Here is a 15,968-nt window from a genome sequence, read left to right on the forward strand (position 1 = left end):
GAAAGAATCGTCTGAACTGAACAATGCTGCAGTCTTCCAGTGGTTTAATTTATGATACAGAATAAGCATTTCTTCTATGTTTGTTCCGAAGGCTGAAGTGCCATGGCATAATCTCGGATCACTGCAGCCTCAACCTACTGGGCTCAGGAAATCCTCCCATCTCATCCTCCTGAGTAGCTGAGACAGTAAGTACGAACCACCATGCTTCGCTATTTATTTTTATTTTATTTTTTGTAGAGATGGGGATCTCACTATGTTACTCAGGCTGGTGTTGAACTCCTGGCATCAAGCAATTGTCCTGCCTTCGCTCCCAAAGCACTGAGATTACAGGTGGGAGCCACCGCACCTGGCATCTTCTGTGTCTTAGTGAATACAAGTCATCCTTAGTCATCCTTTGTGCTTTTAGTGTTGTGAAATACCTCTGTGAGTTTCTTTTTTCTTTTTTTTTTTTTTTTTTGTGAGATAAGAGTCTTGCTCTGTCAGCCAGGCTGGAGTGCAGTGGTACAATCTTGGCTCACTACAACCTCTGCCTCCTGGGTTCAAGGGATTCTCCTGCCTCAGCCTCCTGAGTAGCTGGGATTACAGGCATGCGCCACCATGCCGGGCTAATTTTGTATTTTTAGAAGAGAAGGGTTTTTTCCATGTTGGTCAGGCTGGTATCGAACTCCTGACCAGGTGATCAGGAGTTCAGGTGATCCACCCACCTTGGCCTCCCAAAGTGCTAGGATTACAGGCATGATCCACCACGCCCAGCCCAGGGATGCGGTTTCACCATGTTGCCAGGCTGGTCTGGAACTCCTGAACTCAAGTGATCCGCCCACCTTGGCCTCCCAAAGTGTCGGGATCACAGGCATGAGCCACTGTGCCTGGCCCAGGGAGTTCCTTTAATTTAAGTGAAGCTTTTGCTGATGTTATTTCCTCTGGGTCATCATCTTTTTCTTTAGAACCACCTTCCTCATTTATGTTGGTAAGTTTGCCTTCACGAAGTTTCTCTGGCAACAGATCTCAAGTTTCACAAACAGTGAACAGCTACAGAGTTGACATCCCCACAGCTAACTATTTCTTTCATTATTCCATTTATGATCCATTTGTTTGTTTGTTTGTTTTTCGGTTTTTGGTTTTGAGATGAGTCTTATTCTGTCGCCCACGCTGGAGTGCAGTGGCGCGATCTCGGTTCACTGGCGGGGTGGTTCACGCCTGTAATCCCAGCACTTTGGGAAGCTGAGGTGGGAGGATCACCTGAGGTCAGGAGTTTGAGACCAGCCTGGCCAACATGGCGAAACCCTGTCTCTACTAAAAATACAAAAATTAGCTGGGTGTGGTCGTGGGCACCTGTAATCTCAGCTATTCAGGAGGCTGAGGCAGGAGAATCACTTGAACCTGGAAGGCAGAATTTACTGTAAGCCAAGATTGTGCCACTACACTCCAGCCTGGGTGACAGAGCAAGACTCCATCTCAAGAAAAAAAAAATCTGTGGGAGAACTGCTGCAATGGAGGCAGCTCAGGTGCTCTGGCAGCACGGAGGAGGCCCAGCACCACCAGGGCTGTGGACCATTCCCGTGCCCTAGACTCTTCTGGGGGAGCTCCGAGGCATCTAAGATCTGAGGCCTCCCTGCTGCCAGGCCAGGCAGGCCAGGGGCTGAGGGCCAGTGGGCTGTGCCCTCCTCTGACACACACCTCCATCAGCCTGGGCAGCTACTGGCCATTTGCTTGACCTGAAGGCAGTGGATGACCCCTGGGCACCTGGAATGCGTCAGTGATGCATTCCAGGGGCTAATGTCAATAACCCAGGGGCTGATGTCAGCTATGCCACTGTCCCCCAACTCCAACTGGACCGGCTCTGCCCAGCAGGTGTGGTAACGCTGGACAAAGTCCAAAGCCTCCTCAGCCTGGCCTTTGGAGCTGGCCTGAATCCAGGCTTGGCAGCCTCCACCTTCCCTCCCTTTACTCTTTTTTTAGAGATAGGGTCTTGCATTGTCACCCAGAAGCCTCAAACTCCTGAGCTCAAGTGATCCTCCTGCCTCAGCCTCCTGAGTAGCTGGAACAATAGGTGCATGCCACCACCCTGGCTCTCAAATCCTTTGCTTTTTTTTTTTTTTTTTTAAGATACGGGGGCTCCCCATGTTGCCCAGGCTGGTCTTGAACTCATGGGCTCAAGTGATCTTCCCACGTCGGCCTCCTAAAGTGCTAGGATTATAGCTTGGATTACAGGCATGAGCCACTTCGTCCAGTCATCCTCTGTTTTTGTTTTCTGAGACAGAGTCTCTCTCTGTTACCCTGTCACCCAGGCTGGAGTGCAATGGCACAATCTAGGCTCACTGCAACCTCCATCTCCCGGGTTCAAGTGATTCTCCTGCCTCAGTCTTCCAAGTGGCTGGGATCACAAGCACCTATCATCATGCCTGGCTAATTTTTGTATTTCTGTAGAGACGGGGTTTCACCATGTTGGCCAGGCTGGTCTTGAACTCCTGATCACAGGTGATTCGCCTGCCTCAGCCTCCCAAAGTGCTGGGATTACAGGTGTGAGCCACCACACTCGGCCTGCTTTTGAATAGATGTTGCCCACCTTCACTCAAGTTGTTTCCCCTGCCTGGCATATCCTTCAATCCAAAACCCCTGGCAGGGCTGAGCCCCACCTGTGCCTCTTCTCCAAAGCTTCTGTGTCCACCCAGGCCCTTTGCTGAACTCAGAGAGCACCTACCTGTGCCTGACGCCCCCCAACCCTGTGCTAAATTCTCTAATCCTCACCACAGCTGATTAGGACGGTATTATTGCCTCTATTTTCCTCAAGAGGAGAACAAGGAAAGCTCACCCTGCCTAGAGAGCTCCAGCTGTGATTCAAACCCTGGCTTGCCTGTTTCCAAAGTCCCAATTCTGTCCCCCGAAATCTTCTCTCAGGAGGTGGGTGCTGCAGCTGACCATCAGCCCCTCAGGGACAGAAGCCATGCCTTGTCCAACTCCACCTTGCATGGCTGCTTCCAATGGCAGGCAAGGTGACCCTGGCTTCCCAGGCTGGCCCCATGCCACATCACTCAAGTAAATGACAAGATTTGGTTCTGGAGCTTCTCAATAGGGGCACACTTAGAATTGGAGGTGAGTCAGTTCATCACTGGGGAGAGCTATCCTTGAAGGATGTTTAGCATGCCTGGGTTTAAAATGCCAGGAGACTCCCAGTTACTAGCACAACACACATCATGGCACCTCTAGAGAAGGGGTACGGGATAGGTGATACTGTGCCCGGGAAGACCAGTCTACTACACGAACAACCACGGAAGACCAAAGCTTGGACTTGGATCAGATGGTCCCAGCTCCAACTAGCTATGGGACCTTGATCATGCCAGAGTGTGGAAACTTGGAGGCTCAGCTTTCTCATCTGTACAATGGGGGTGATAAGAATCCACAGAGACTATACTGTGGGTCCTGGCTCATAGCCGCCTGTCAATGACAAGTTACTAACTTTTTTTTTTTTTCGAGACAGTTGTGCTCTATTGCCCAGGCTGGAGTGCAGTGGCACAATCTCGGCTCACTGCAACCTCTGCCTCCCAGATTCAAGTGATTCTTGTGCCTCAGCCTCCCGAGTAGCTGTGACCACAGACATGGGCCACCACGCCCAGCTAATTTTTGCATTTTTGGTAGAGACAGGGCTTTACCATGTTGCCCAGGTTGGTCTTGAACTCCTGAGCTCAAGCGATCCTCCCACCTCAGCCTTCCAAATTTCTGGGATTACAGGGGTGAGCCTCCACTCTGGCCAACAAGCTATTAACATTTAAACCTACAAGGCTTTCCATAGTAACCAAGCAAAAGGAAAAAATCTCTTATTATAAAGTAAATCCTAGTTTTTTTTTGATAGATAAAAACAGTCTCCCAAAGACAAATGTTTGGTGACATTCTGTTGAGAGTCAATGTTTACCCGGAAAGAGCGGCCTGTCTGAGGAGCTCGAACAATCACAGCACCACACACAGTCCCCTTGAGCTTAGGAATTGGCAGAGGAGACAGAAACCACTTCTGGGAGTCCAGACTACAGGGTTCATTCTGGAGGGGCTGGTGGAAGACCCTGAGTGAGACAAACAGTGGGTATCCTTCCACTTACTCCTCCTGGCACAGAACCCAGGTTCAAAACCACAATCTCACTCAGCTTTGTACATTAAAGGAACCCACAACAGACAGGCAGATAGCCTGGCAGGAACCCTAGAGAAGGTGGCATCAGATTTATTTTTATTTGTATTTTTGAGACATAGTCTCGCTCTGTTGTCAGGCTGGAGTGCAGTGGCATGATTTCAGCTCACTGCAACCTCTGACACCCTTGTTCAAGCGATTCTCCTGCCTCAGCCTCCTGAGTAGCTGGGATTATAGGCACGTGCCACCATGCCCAACTAATTGTTGTATTTTTAGTAGAGACAGGATTTTACCATGTTGGCCAGGATAGTCTCGATCTCCTGACCTCGTAATCCACCCGCCAAGGCCTCCCTAAGTGCTAGGATTACAGATGTGAGCCACTGCGACCCACCAAGAAAGTGGCATCAGTTTACAGGTGGGGAAATTGGGGCTTAGAGAGGGGAAATGACTTACCCAAAGTACCAAAAAAGCACTAGGAGGCCTCAGCTGCAAGCCAGGGAATGAGGGCATAGATGAGCGTGTTAGAAATTATGCAGGGAACGGGCAGTGCCATCCAGGAGTGGGATGTGGCCCCACGTCTGTTCTGGCAGGAGTTGTTACAGTGACTGCCTCATGGCTGTGAATGCGCTTGTCTTCCTTTATCACCCCCACCTGGATTATAAAATCAGGAACCCTCGTCTTTGGAGCTTGGAGAGGTTAGTTGTGGAGCTCGGGTGTTTGGCACCTAATGGAGGTCTTCTCCAGGAGGAAAGATTCCTGCTGAAGCCAGACTGAATGGGTCTAACTTGCATATTCTCCAATCCTGTCGGTCACCCTCAGTTTCCTAGTGGACCCCGAGGCCAAATCCAGGGTGGGTGCCCATCTCTGCTTGAGTCTCCAGCCCCATCATTTCTCCTTCCAGTCATCCTACAAATTCCGGTCACATTGAAAGTCCCTTCCTTTCTGACCCCACGAAGCTAAGCCATGTGTCCGGGCTCCCAGCCTCAAGACACTCAGCACAGGGGCGCTCAACTCCCAGGACAGGAACTTCATGTTTAACCTGCTCTCCACCAGATCCTCAGCCTCTGGCATCTTACCCAGCACACAGTAGGTCCCCAAAGCATTAGCACAGATGATCCCAGGAAGCTGAGGGAGAGGCCCAGGAGCCCAACAGCCTTCCTAGGGAGGGAGGGAGACCGGTAGGAGCCCACTTCAGGCAACTTTCTTAATCACTCTGCCTCACTTATCTGTAAAATGAGGCTCATCTGCATGTAAAGTACAAAGTATAATACATGGGAACAGTCACAAGATCCGTCATCTTCATAGCACCTATTATGATCTGAAATTAAATTATTTATTACTTGTTTTCTGATTTATCTTCCCCTTCTAAAATGTAAGCTCCTGACTACCATCTCCACAATGTCCAGAATAATGACCGAATGAATGCATATTTATCAAAAGAATGAATATTACCTGTGACATTTCAACCCCCACCCCCCACTTTTTTTTTTTTTTTTTTGAGATGGAGTCTTGCTCTGTCGCCCAAGTTGGAGTGATCTTGACTCACTGCAACCTCTGCCTCCTGGGTTCCAGTGAGTCTCCTGCCTCAGCCTCCTGAGTAGCTGGGACTACAGGCACACGCCACCACGCCTGGCTAATTTTTATTTTTTAGTAGAAATGGAGTTTCACCATATTGGCCAGGCTGGTCTTGAACTCCTGACCTTGTGATCCGCCCACCTCAGCCTCCCAAAGTGCTGGGATTACAGGTGTGAGCCACCACCCCTGGCTGATATTTCACCCCCTTTTAGGCTGTTACTTTCCTCTTTATTCACTAAGCCTCAAAAATTGGGCTAAAAATCCTCAGTCTACAACTGTGGTTCTGGTTGTTCATTTTACAGGTGGGAACATGGTGGCCTATGGAGTACCTGCCAGGCCCACAGTCCACAGGTTGGAGAGGCAACCAGGCCCTGGACTTTAAGCTTGGGCTCTGACCTTCAACGTTTGCTTTTCACACTACACATCATGTCAATAAATAGTTACTGGACGCCTCTTGAGTGCCAGACCCGAGACGGTGGTTGCATGACTTGACAACAAAAAAGCTTCTTAGTTGGGAGGATAAGTTAGATGATGAGCATTAGTGTAAAATCGCCCAGGGCTCAAATTCCAGCTTCTCCACTTCCTGGCTATGATATTGCTAAGTTTCCTAACCTCTCTAAGGTTCTTTTCTCTTCTATTAAAAGGGAAAAATAAGACCTCCCATCAGGAGAGGTGAAACTAGGCATTGGCTTAACATGTGATGGATGGGAGCCGTGACTGTCTTCACATCTTATTTTTAATGATCTATCTGTGCACATGGTAGTAAATTTCTCTAAATTTCTCGCCCTGGCCCAGGTACCCAGCACCCCTGTTCTCCTGTCCCAGGCAACCACAATTAACAACTTCTTGTGCATCTTGTCAGACAGCTGGCGTGCACACCCGTAGATACCCCCACCCTCATGCGTCCTTCTAGGCAAACGATAGCACCCATCAACGCTGTTTTTTCCGTTCCTTTCTTTTTTCACCTAAGGTATCTTAGAAATCACTCTATATTAGTGCATATTGAACATTCCGTCTTAAAGAGCTACACAACATTCCATTGCATGGATTATTTTTTAATTTGGTTGCCGTTACTGTTATCAGCCAGGGAATTTGAGAGGACCCACAGGGATCCATGGAGCTGCAGAGCTGGAGTCCGGGGATCCAGTTCCAACCCCAGATCTGCCCAGAATTCGCTGTTGCCTCGAGTGTCATCTCCACTGGCGCGATCGTGGGAGGGGGATTTGGGTGCAGGGAGGACCAGCCCCAGTGTCCGAGCGCGGATCAGCGAGCAGCACGCACAGGTGACTCCCGCGGGCGGCTCAATCATTCTGCGCAGCCACTCCTTTATAATAGCAGCACCAAACTCATTAAGCACTCTGGCACAACCGAGATCGGAACCGTTAGCAGGCCCTCTCAGCCTCTACACCCAACCTCCGGGCAGCGACGCTCCGACACAGCTACTTACCCTGGGACGTTTCACCTCTTGTTCCCAAGTACACTCGGCAGGTTGCAGCAGTCCCTGTCCCTTTAAGGGGGTCGAGTCCGGGCTCCGCTACTTCCGCCCCGAAGTAACAGGGCGCTGGCGTAGGGGTGAGAACGGGTGAAGGCTCAGAGAGATTCCCCGCATAAACATGGCGACGCCCTGGCCGCCGCGTTCGCGCCCGGCGGTGACGTCACTTCCGGGGCGGAGGAGCCTGAGTGGTGCAGTGAGGGACAAACAAAAGGAGGCGCCGGAGCAGCGCTGCGGCCGGCGGCGGGACTAAGCGGCCGGGGCCTAGGGCTGCCTGCTGGGCGGCCGGGCGCGGCGAGTCCAGGTGAGTGGATGGGGTGGGGACAGGGGCGCGAGCTGTCACCTCTCGAAACCCACTCACACACTCCCCCGGCCAGTTGCCCGGCCCCGGGCGCCCGGGGCATCTGGGGCTCTGTCTCGGGGCCGGCCCCCTGGGGGCCTCCCGCGGTGTTCGACCTACCTCCGGACTTCCCCGTGCCCGGGGTCTCCGGGGCCCCACCCTCTCCCCGGCTCCGCGGCGCGCGAGCCCCCTCCCAGGCACCCCCGTGCCTCCTTGTGCTCCAGAAACCAGGAGTTTCCGCCTCGGCTCCCCTGTGTCCCCTTGTCATCCCCTGGGTCCCCCCAAATCCTCACCCCTCCACACACACTCTCCCCTTTCTAGAGGTTCCACCTCTGGGCTCTCTCCTTGCCATTTCTTTTTCAAAGATTTCCTTAGCTGTCTTCTCGCAGAGTTCCTGGCCCCCCCTCCTCTTCCCTTGCACCCCTCCTTCGTCTTGTTCCGGTGGGGACAGTGCCCTGACTTGGGGGCAAGATACCCGGTTTGGCCCTTGAGGTCTGTCTGGGATGGGATATCTCGGAAGAGTGGTCCGGAATCTAAGACCCCAGACCCTGTCCCAATCCTGAGCATCCAGGTTGGCCCGAGGGCCAGATCCAGTGAGGTCTGGGCCTGGTCCAGCCCTAGGTGAGCTGGAGACTCAGCAAACTGGGCTCCCAGGCTGAAGGGACATAGCTGGGGCTCTTGGAGTTCATGATGATTCTGCTGCTTTCGCCGACTGCTTCTTCCCCTAGATCTGGACTGGAGTGAACCGAGGTCTGCCGGTTCTCAGCTGATAAGGATTGTTGCCTTTTTTGGGAAGGAGAGCTGGGTCGAGGGTTATCTGGTAGCCGCCTCCTGAATGGTCGGAGACTTGGCTGGAAGGGTGGGTGGTTCCTGGGTGAGCCACAATTCCACTGACTCCTCTTCCCCTGTCCTACCTCAGGAAGCCTTTTGAGAATGAGGTGTGGAGGGAGAGCACCTGGTGACAGGAAGGGAATTGGGGGAGCCCCAAGTTCCCAAGGGCCTCTTCTACCTCTTCTGTTAGTACTCTTTACCCCTGTCAAACTGTATTCTGCCCTTTGGAGCAGACTAACTGGCAGACAGACAGACTGGAGGAAGAGGGAGGAGATCGGCTGTTGCTGATACTTCCTGTGGAGGGGAAGGGGCACTGGGAGTTTGTTCGGAGCAACTGGGCAGTGCTGATTGCTCAGTCTCACTGATGTTGCTTCCATGAAGGTCAGGTCTTCCTCTGGCTCATGAAGGGAGGCAAGGACAGATGATAACCTGTGCTGGAGTACCAGCTGTTGTGGACATGCCAGGGATGAGTGACTGGTCTCTGCTTCCTTGTTTTCCTGGTCTCAGGGCTTCTTTGGATGGGGTCTGATGCTCCCCACCTTCTAGGGACCATGGGGTACAGAGCAGGGGGTGCAGGAAAGGTTTGTGACTTCCCCCGAGAACTTGACTAGATAAGGTGATTCTCCATCCCTTAGGCACACCCACTAGGAAGCCATTTCCTTTGCAAACTTTGAGTGGCTTTTCTGGACTTCAGAGGGTCCTGGGGATCACTCCCGTGGGTCAGAACTCAGGCAAGTGGCCAGACCTTGGGTTGCTGCCTGGCTTGGCCTGGACCTTGCCTATAGGAGTTGGAGGGAAATCAGCCTGGTTCCTGACTTCCTCCCCTTAGAGTAGAGGTAATTCCAGGTTTTCACATGGAGAAACTGAGGCACACACTGATGGGCCAAGACCTCTTGAGGATTCAGGTAGGATGGACATAGGGCTCTAGAGCCCAACACACTATCCCTCCATGCCTTGACTCATTCATTCATTCATTCAGCCATCCTTTAAAAAGTGCCCGTCTTGGGCCTGGAGTGGCTGGGAAAACATAGCCCCGGCCTCCTGAGAACTGCAATCTGGGAGGAGAGGCATACCGGAAGACACATAAGTTCTGATACACTGTGGCCACCATTACAGAGGCAGCCCAGAGGGAGAAGGAATTAGCTCTGGGTGGTTATGTAGGTGATGGTTGGGGTATGCTTCCTGGAAGAGGAGGGACTAGAATTATCAGTGACAGAGAGTCCAGGGGCTCAAGTTCTGGACCTGGCTCTGCCATGGGCAGGTGATTGGACTGCTGAGCCTCAGTGGGTGCCCTATCCTTGACACGGAGGGTAGAGTGAGGTAGAGATTGGCTTGGATGGCCTCTGTGCCTAGATAGCTGTAGGTGCTTTACTGCCTAGTCACCACTACCTTGTGTAGAATTGAGGGGTTATCGACCTACCTCTAGTGGTGGCAGAGACCATCTTCCACGTCTGTCCTCCCAGCACAGGGCTTGGAACTCAGTCAGTGTAGTAAAGACCCAATGGTAGAAATGATGGAAACACAGCTATCCCTCCTAGATCGGTCCAGGTGTCTTTGTGTGCCCCTGCCATCCTCCTTCCTGGATAACTCCTGCCAATCCTTTGGCCCTCTCCGGTGGCTGAGCCACTCTCCCGGCTCCTGGCTCCTGATACCTATGTTGTAGTGATCACACCTCTCTCCCCACCTTGACACTCCCACTCACAGTTCTGCACAGAGTGCCTGGCACGTACGGAGTCGGTGCTCATTGGTGGCTGGCTGACTGTCAGAGATGATGGGTGGATTTGATGTTTGAGTTGGAATCTGGGCAGAGGCTGGACTCTGCTTGTCCCAGCCACCCCACTGTGGCTCATCTCTTGCCACTTCCCCCCTCTGGCTCTGGATCTAGCCATGCCAAGCCCCAAAGCCTTCTCCGGATGCCATGACCTCTCTCCTCCAGGTAAACGTGTGCTGTTTCTCCTGCCTGGAATGCTTTTTCCAGCTCCTACTCTTAGGGGTCCACTCAGACAACTCCTCCTCCAGAAAGCCTTCTCTGACCCTGCTAGTATGGATCTAGTGCTTCTCCTGGCTTCCCTGCAGCAGAGCCCTGAGCTGTCAGACTGTCGCTGTTGACTTGGCACCTCCTCAGTAGACCAGGTTCTGGAGGGAGGTGCTCTGTCAGAGCCTTTTTTTGCTTCCTGGGCACAGTGGCTCACACCTGTAATCCCAGCACTTCGGGAGGCCGAGGCAGGCAGATTGCTGGAGGTCAGGAGTTTGAGAGCAGCCTGGCCAATGTGGTGAAACCCCGTCTCTACTAAAAAGAAAAAAAGTAGCTGGGCCTGGTGGTGCATGCCTGAAATCCCATCTACTCGGAAGGCTGAGGCAGGAGAATCACTTGGACCCGGGAGACTGAGGTTGCAGTGAATTAAGGTTGCACCACTGCACTCCAGCCTGTGACTCTTGTCTCAAAAAAATCCTCTTTTGTCACCCCAGAGCCCAGCCAAGGGCCTGGTACCAAGCAGGCTCTCAGCAGGTGCTGGCAGCGCAGCAGGTAACTGCGACAGTCACACATGTGCCTACTGACAGCAGCTCTCGCTTCCTTGCAGGGAGGCAGCGTCCATGGAGCAAAAGGAATGCCAGGACCCTGCCCAGGCCGACGCAGGCCAGCCTCAGCACCGACAGCCGACGCGCAGATAGCAGAGCCGTCCCTGGGGTAAGGACTGGGTCCCCCTCCATCCAGGCCAGCTCTAGCTCTGGTCAAGTGCCCTTCCCAGCCTGGGGAGCAAAGGGCAACATCTCCATTCCCACAGTCCTTTGCTCTTCTTGCTGTAGGTACAGGGCAGAGGGGCAGACAGCAGAATTACCCTCTTTCTCCTTCTCCCGCTGAGTAATGTCTGCTTGTTGCACTCACTGAATGCTGAGTTGTTTCATTGCAAACCTCTGTTTTGTCTCCTTCACCCCATGTCTTATCAGTCCGGGTTGCTAATGCAGCCTCATGACCACATTTCCCAAAAAGTGTGGACCATGTTTCCCAAGTGTGTTCTGTGAGACACCAGTTTCTTTGGTCACAGAGGTTTGGTAATTCTGGGAAACAAAGACTTCTTGTTATCCTTGCCACAGGACTTATCAGAGCCTTGAATGGATTGAGCTGACCATGATAACAGAACTAGCAAGTCATGTTTCTCCACTTATTTGAACATATAGACATCTTTGGGGACTGGGATTTCTTGGCCTGTGCTTTGGAAAACAGTTCCCAGAGGCAGGAGAGCGCACTGATTAGGAACTGCCGTCGGACCTGGGTTTGAGTTTTGGCTGTCATGTGTTTGCTGAGTGACTGTGGGCCAGTCCTTGTACCTCTCTGAGTCTTGGTTTCCTCCTTTTTTTTTTTTTTTTTTTTTGGAGATAGAGTCTCGCTTTGTCACCTGGGCTGGAGTGCAGTGGCGTGATATTGGTTCATTGCCACCTCTGCCTCCTGGATTCAAGCGTTTCTCCTGCCTCAGCCTCCCAAGTAGCAGGGATGACAGTGCCCACCACCACGCCTGGCTAATTTTTGTATTTTTAGTAGAAACAGCGTTTCACCATAGTGGCCAGGCTGGTCTCAAACTCCCGACCTCAGGTGATCCACCCACCTCAGCTTCCCAAAGTGTTGGGATTACAGGTATGAGTCACCGCGACCGGCCAGTTTCCTCATTCTATAAAAAAGATAATCTTGGCTGGGCATGCTGGTGCACACCTGTAAACCAAGGCGGGCGAATCACCTGAGGTTGGGAGTTGGAGACCAGCCTGACCAACGTGGAGAAACCCCAGCTCTACTAAAAATACAAAATTAGCCAGGCATGGTGGTGCATGCCTGTATTCCCAGCTACTCAGGAGGCTGAGGCAGGAGAATCACTTAAACCAGGGAGGCAGAGGTTGTGGTGAGCCAAGATGGCATCACTGCACTCCAGCCTGGGCAACAAGAGTAAAACTCAGTCTCAAAAAAAAAAAAAAAGTTAATCTTACCACTTACCTCCCTTTAGGACATTTGGAGGATTAAATATGTTGACGTAGAGCAGGTGTTTGGCAGAGCGCATGTCCTAGAAGGCAGTCCCCAGTCCTGGGTGGTGTGTGTATAGACAGCTGTATAATTTGCAAAACACTCAGGTCAGTGATCTCATTTGACCATTCGAGGATGCTTCGGCAGTGGCCATTACCCCTAGTTTACAGATGTGGAAACTGAGGATCAGAGTGGGGAAACAACTTGCCCAGACTTATCTGTAAAGAAAGCAAGGACATTCGGCTTGACTCCAGACTCTGGAATCCTGGGCCAGGGTCCTTTGTTCTCTGCCCTGAGTCCTCCCTGCCTTTGCCTCTCCCCTCAGTTTTTTTGTGAGAAGGAAGGCCTGAGTCTCCCAGCCTGGATTTTAAAAGAAATAGAAATTTTTTTTTGTAATTACCAACATAGTTGCATATTCATCATATGTTTTTATACTTTTGGATATTTCTGGGGGACAGGGTCTCACTCTGTTGCCCAGGCTGGAATGCACTGGCACCATCATGGCTCATTGCAGGATCTTCAAGGCTTCAGCGATCCTCCTGCCTCAGCCTCCCAAGTAGCTGGGACTACAGGCGTGCACCACTGCACCTAGCTAATATTTATTTATTTATTTATTTACTGTAGAGATTGAGCCTCTCTACATTACCCAGGCTGGTCTCAAACTCCTGGGCTCATGAGATCCTCCTACCTGAGCCTCCCAAAGTGCTGGGATTACTGGTGTGAGCCACCATGCCAGGCCTGTTTGGCTTTTTAATGTTACATAGAAAATGAGTCTCCCCTGATATCCATCTTCAGAGGTGTGAATGGGAAGGGGTACATTCTTCCACATCTGTTATTACCATTTGCTTATTTTTATAAAAATCTGGTCATGTTTGAGTTGCTGATTCTCAGCTTGCTTTTGTTTCATTTAACGATACCCCCTGGATCTCTTTCCCATGCAAGAAGTAGAGAGAGCTGTTGTGTGGTCCTGGCAGAATGTGCACCCTTGAGCCCCCGGGCCCCTCCCCATCACATGCTGGGTGTTTTCAGCTGTTTGGCCATTTACAGGCGCGGAGGGAGGTGGGAAATGCCTGGTGTGTGATTGTGTTGACTCTCCCGTTTATGGGATAAGGTCAGCCAGCTCCTGGCTCTGCCCTGTAGGAGTTTCCTGTTGGTTTTGAGGAACTCTGTCCCCTGGAGAGGGGAGGCCTGAGCTGTAGTCCTTCATGCTGGGCAGCACTGAGCAGGAAGCAGCAGGTCCTGCTTGTCAGATCATAATTCCTCTTCTTTGCTAGGGATGGTGTGGAGTGAACCACAGGGGCTGGCCTGAGGGGCTTTGGCCTCCACCTGCCATCTGGGTTTGGGACACACACACGAATTGAGCTGAGTCAAATTGAGTTTGAGCCATTGTGTTCTCCTGAGTTCAGACCTTCCTGATCCCTCAGGAACAAACAGACCCTAACTCAGTTACCCTTGCTGTACCTGGAGGAAGCCTTGGTTGTGGTCCTTTTGGAATGCTCCTTTCAAGTTTTACCCCTGACGGTGGGCAGGTGAGGAGCAGGAGGACGGCCCACCCTGCCCCCTGGGTCCAAAGATGCTCTTTTGGAACATAGCTGAAGGGTTTGGGCAAGGTGACTGTACAGGCATGGCAGCCTTGTTTTGCAGGGCTGCGAAAGCATCTGGCATGATCGCGCTGGGAGCGAGGTCTGTGCTGGAGCTCCTGACGTGTCACCTGTGCTTTTCAGGTGCACTGTCCTGTCGCTCTCCCTCCCCCATGTCACTTCCTCTGTTCTTTCCCGGAAGTCTCTTTTCTCTCCCACATGCCACATGAGAGCCACGGAGCCAGCCCCTCCGCAGATGGTGCCCTGCTCCGCTTCGCAGTAGCACCTTCACAGTCCGTGGTCATCCTCCGCGCCGTGTCTCAATGCCAGGCGGTGTGCTGGGACACTGAACACATTTGCCCATCTTACCTTCGCCACAGCCTTGTGTGTGAGATCACTTTACCATTTTTCAGACCAAGGCCCAGAGGGACGAAGTCTCTGGCCCAGTTATACAATGTACATGTGGCAAAGCTAGGACTTGAACCCAGGTTGGTATTGCTTGGCAGCCAGGGCTCTTTCTACTTCACCCTCTGTTGCTTCCTTTCCTCAAGTTCCCAGGCTTCTGGGGGCCCTCAGAGTCACCTGGGAGCTTGTTTAAAATGCTGTTCCCCTGGGCCCACCACTACAGACCTGCAGAGTCTGCCCTGGAAGGTTGGGCCCAGGAATCTGCACTGTGAAGAAGCTTCCCCAGCAGTTGTGAGGCTTGTGGGCTACAAACCACGCTAAGAAACACTGACCAGAGGCCACTCTTTCGCCTTAGTCCCCGTCGTCTCCTGCAGAACTCATGCCCTCAGTGTGGAAGCAGGGCTGAGCTCCCCACAGGACCGGGGCTGGACAGTTGCTTTTTAGTGGCTTCACTGTGTGTGAGTATGTATGAGTGTGTGTGTGTGTGTGTGTGTGTGTGTGTGTAAGTGTGTGTGTGAGTATGTGTGTTGGGAAGGCGAGGGGCTTAACCTTCTTCCTTAAGGACGTGCGGGGCTGAGGTTTCTAGAAGGGCTTTTACTCCCAGCCACAAATGTTCCCTGCTGTCTTCCAGATGCGCTTCTATTGCGTCTTGCATCTCGCAGCAAGTTCGTCTACATCTAAACGTCTCTTGAGGGCTTAAAACCTCAAAATTAAATTGCTTGCTGCAATCTAAGCCTCACGCCTAGAGCGACGTTCCACCAGAGTAAAAGTGGCTGTAAAATTCCACGGCTTTCACATGCCACCTGGGTGCCCTCAGAGTGCAGCTGCCAAACCCACGCCCTCTGACGGGCAGTATGACAAATGCACTGACCAGCAGCGGGGGCGGCGAGCGGGAATCCTGGCCCTGCAGGAACACCTCGAATCCCCCAGCTGGCTCCATGGGTCAGGATCCCTGGGGACAGCCCCCTTCCAGCCCAGAGAGTGGGGCACCGGTCAGCTCACCCTCTGTCAGACCCCCCAGTCCCCCTGGCCTGCCTAGGGCATGGCCAGTGCCCAGTCCCCTGGGATCTCAGCAGAAGATGCGTCTGCTGCCTCTCTGGGCTGCTGGTGGCCACGTTTCATAACCTGTCTAGGAAGGCAGTGCTAGTGTTCATAACAGGTTAAGACCTGCAAACCGTGTGTGGTTCTGACTCTGTGTGTAAATATGAGTGTTTGTTAGCTGGACGAGACAGTTCCCACCTGTAATCCCAGCACTTTGGGAGGCGGAGGTGGGAGGATTGCTCAAGCCCAGGAGTTTGAGACCACCCTTGGCAACATAGCGATCTGTCTGTACAAAAATTTTAAAAAGTGGCCAGGCACAGTGGCTCATGGCCGTAATCCCAGCACTTTGGGAGGCTGAAGCGTGTGGATCACAAGGTCAGGAGATCAAGACCATTCTGGCTAACATGGTGAAACCCCATCTCTACTTAAAAAAAAAAAAACAGAAAATTAGCCAGGTGTGGTGGCATGTGCCTGTAGTCCCAGCTACTTGGGAGGCTGAGGCAGGAGAATCACTTGAACCTGGGAGGTGGAAGTTGCAGTGAGCGGAGATTGTGTCACTGCACTCCAGCCTAGGT

At 52.3% G+C, this 15,968-nt stretch overlaps 2 protein-coding genes across 5 annotated transcripts in view; one reads left to right on the forward strand and one right to left on the reverse strand.

Annotated features, from left to right (window-relative positions):
* The window catches only part of KYAT1 (kynurenine aminotransferase 1), a 35,424-nt gene extending 27,625 nt beyond the window's left edge, over positions 1-7,799 (reverse strand). Inside the window, exon 1 of the mRNA XM_032257511.1 lies at positions 7,734-7,799. The gene's annotated coding sequence lies outside the window, so the exon portion shown is untranslated. The remainder of the gene's footprint in view (positions 1-7,733) is intronic.
* LRRC8A (leucine rich repeat containing 8 VRAC subunit A) overlaps positions 7,355-15,968 on the forward strand; it is a 39,083-nt gene continuing 30,469 nt past the window's right edge. The window contains exons 1-2 of one of the 4 annotated variants that reach the window (XM_032257503.1): positions 7,355-7,488; positions 10,938-11,044. The gene's annotated coding sequence lies outside the window, so the exon portion shown is untranslated. Of the gene's footprint in view, positions 7,489-7,742; positions 8,146-8,188; positions 8,275-9,050; positions 10,292-10,937; positions 11,045-15,968 lie in introns of those variants that run through there. The other 3 variants (XM_032257505.1, XM_032257504.1, XM_032257506.1) reach the window with 3 other exon arrangements.

Source organism: Sapajus apella, unplaced genomic scaffold (assembly GCF_009761245.1).
Source record: "Sapajus apella isolate SASKATOON/1434 unplaced genomic scaffold, GSC_monkey_1.0 scaffold97, whole genome shotgun sequence".
Taxonomy (NCBI): Eukaryota; Metazoa; Chordata; class Mammalia; order Primates; family Cebidae; genus Sapajus; species Sapajus apella.